This window comes from Sciurus carolinensis, chromosome 14, assembly GCF_902686445.1.
Source record: "Sciurus carolinensis chromosome 14, mSciCar1.2, whole genome shotgun sequence".
NCBI classification, from domain to species: domain Eukaryota; kingdom Metazoa; phylum Chordata; class Mammalia; order Rodentia; family Sciuridae; genus Sciurus; species Sciurus carolinensis.
The window spans coordinates 2,555,043-2,557,848 of NC_062226.1; the positions used below are offsets into that span (position 1 = coordinate 2,555,043).

Below are 2,806 nucleotides of genomic sequence, written 5' to 3' on the forward strand. Positions count from 1 at the left end.
TGGAAGCCCAGCAGCTGCAGGACCCAGAGTGCAGGCATCCTGGGGATTCTGGGGGAAGGGTGGGGACGAGGGGTCCCAGGCGGGGCAGAGCGTTGGAGCCTGTCCTGCAGGGCCTCTGGACATCGAAGCAGGTCTGAGGACCCGAGGGTAGGTCAGCAGGCTTTCTGTGGCTGTGCTGCTGGGCGCGTGATGATCTGCCAGGACCCCTCAGCTCACTGTCAAGGGCAGGGCGGGAGCGGCTGCATCTCAGCGTCCCCACCCCGGCGGCCCTCGCAGGCTGCTCCCTTTGGGGTGGGTCTTGTAGGCCTCACCTGGGGGGTGGCCAAAGCCCTCCCCCGCACAGGGGGCCGCATCCATCTGTCTTCCACAAAGAGCCTCGTAAACAGGCCCAGACTGAGAATCAATTCTTTAGAGCTGAAATCAATAACAATAGCTAATATTGATACTGATTATCCTTCTTTATTGCGCTCTGCAGCTGGGGAGGGAGTGTTTTTAAGGATTCACGGAGGTGGCGCTGGGCGGAACGCAGCTCGGAGCCCAGAGCTGGACTGCACGCTTCCCCACGGGGCCTCTGCAGCCAGCCTCCTCCCGTCTTGGCTGGAGCTTTGCCCGGGCCCCGGCTCATGGACTGTGTGAACTTGTGGGTCCTGGGATGAGCAGAGCCCTGGGCAGGTCCTTCGACCTTGGCAGTGCAGACCAGGTACTGTGGAGGGGTGTGCGGGACACATCCTGGGCCTGCTCACCCCTGGTGGGGCCAGTGGGCACGTGGGCAGATGCTGAAGGCAGGCCCTTGTCTGGGAAATGGTCCCTTGCTCCCGCCCAGCACGCAACGCGGGCTCCCTGGCTCCATCCTGGTCCTTGTGGTGCTCTGCTGGTAGTGTCCTGGGCTTTCGTCAGAGTCTGTGGAGATGGGAGCCCAGAGTTAGGAAGGGGGTGTCCTGGATGTGAGACCCCTCTCCTGGGGACTCCTCTCTCCCTGGTGAGAGGAGCAATCCCTAACTCCCATATTCCAGGTGCACAGCTAGGGGCTGGGAGGGTCAACCCCAAAGCCAGGCACTTAGGGACAAAGCCAGAACAAGACAAGGGCAGGTAGTTTCTGCTTCCCACATCCCCAGTGTAAACCAAGGGATGCAATGTGTGGAGAGGCCAGGTGCAGGCCTCAGGGGGTCCACGGGACGCCATGCTTACTGTTTATAAGGTAGGAGGCGCGCAGGACACAGTGGAAATGATTTCTTACCCAATGTTAAGTGGCTGAGCACAGTACAAAATTAGATACTTTCTGTGAATATGTTGCCAATCTGAAAAATAATGCATATCAAAACAGAACTGGAACATGGAAATAGAATAGATGGTTCAGGAATAACCTAGGGGGTGGGAAGCCAGAGAGGGCCCAGTGCTTGTCATTGGTAGCCACATTGGACTTAATGTGAGTCCAAGCTTCCTGGTAGCCACAGCAAGAAAGGAAAGCACAGTGGGATTTTCAGTTTTGCCAATAAAAGGATGTGTTCAAGATCCCCAAAGGACTGGTTTTCCTGTTGCAGAACTGATTTCGTAGGTGTTTGTTTATAAAAGAGGAAGTGAGTCCTTGCCTCCACGGCCTTTTCCTTCTGTGGTTCTACAAAGACGCTGAGGCCTGTTGCTTATAGAGCCACTCCTCGAGGAGTGGAGTTAGCAGAGCAGGTGCCTTGACCTTCTAGCACTGGGCCCTGCATTGACGTTGCCCAGAGAGCGGGCTCCAGGGGATGGGATCTAGTCAGCTTTGCTGGCCAGTCCGTCCTCAGGCCAGTTCAGTGATAGAAAGTACCAGCAGCAGGTCCCCTTTTGGGTGAAGGCACAGGATTGAGGCTCTGGGTCATCTCCTTCCTCCCTCAGGAAGGAACATGGTGGCGTGGGGAGGACCACAGCCCCATGGGGATACTTAGCGCTGGGGTAGCGACTGAGGTTAGCCAGGATATGGGTGGGGTCTCCAGGCAGGCCCATGTGTCCCAGGCTGGCCAGGGCAAGAAGACTGGGCTCCTGCTGGGTGGGAGTCTGGTCTGCAGGTGCAGGAGGGTCCGATCCTTGGGCTGCCCCAGACCCAGCTGACGTGCCGGCCGCAGGTGCTGGGCTGTCCGCTCTGAGACCTTCTGTAAGCCCTGGCCAGGCAGCACATGGACTCGGGCCATTTCTGGGCCAGGCCCCCACCATCCTCTCCACCCTTGTGCTGTGGTTCCCTCATGCCCAGGTTCCACCCTGAGCAAGCTGGGGGCCGAGGGGATGGCAGGCTGGCTACTCCTGGCTGGCAGTGGAGGAAGACCTTGCCCCCATCCGGGAACGTCCCTCTCCTACAAACCCCACCACTAACCATACCTGTGTCCCTTGAGTCAGAGCCGTTGTGAGCCCATCCTCTCCCCACCCCACCCAGCGCTGACACACGTGTACCGTGGTGGCCAGAGGGGTCAGCATGGGTCTTGGTTTTCTTGGAAGTTTCCAGAGGGCCATGGCTGGTAGAGAGAAAGCTCGTAGTGGACAGAGTCTGTGGACAGAGTTTGGAGCAGAGCCTGGGCCCTGAGCTGTGCCTGAGGCAGGGCTGGGCGTGAGGTGAGGGCCGGGCAGCACCTCCCAGGCCCCAAGCCCGGGGTTCTCTATCCACATGCAGGGGGAGGAGGCAGGCAGGAGGCCCCAGGTCTGGTCCTGCCTCTGATGGTGCTGTGCGACGGGCACTACGCAGTGCAAGCCCATCTCTGGGCCTCTGTTTCCTCTGTGAATGGTACTGGGTCATGGTCTCTGGAGGCAGCCCTGGGTCTCCCTCAAGGCCTGCACCCAC

General features: G+C 59.2%; 1 long non-coding RNA gene across 1 annotated transcript; it reads right to left on the reverse strand.

Annotated features, from left to right (window-relative positions):
• Nucleotides 1-461: 461 nt before the first annotated feature.
• On the reverse strand, nucleotides 462-2,518 carry LOC124963949 (uncharacterized). Its single transcript, XR_007104848.1, has 3 exons — nucleotides 2,422-2,518; nucleotides 1,238-1,298; nucleotides 462-900 (listed from the first exon to the last, which is right to left on the reverse strand). It is a non-coding gene; the product is annotated as an uncharacterized LOC124963949 (long non-coding RNA).
• Nucleotides 2,519-2,806: the final 288 nt, after the last annotated feature.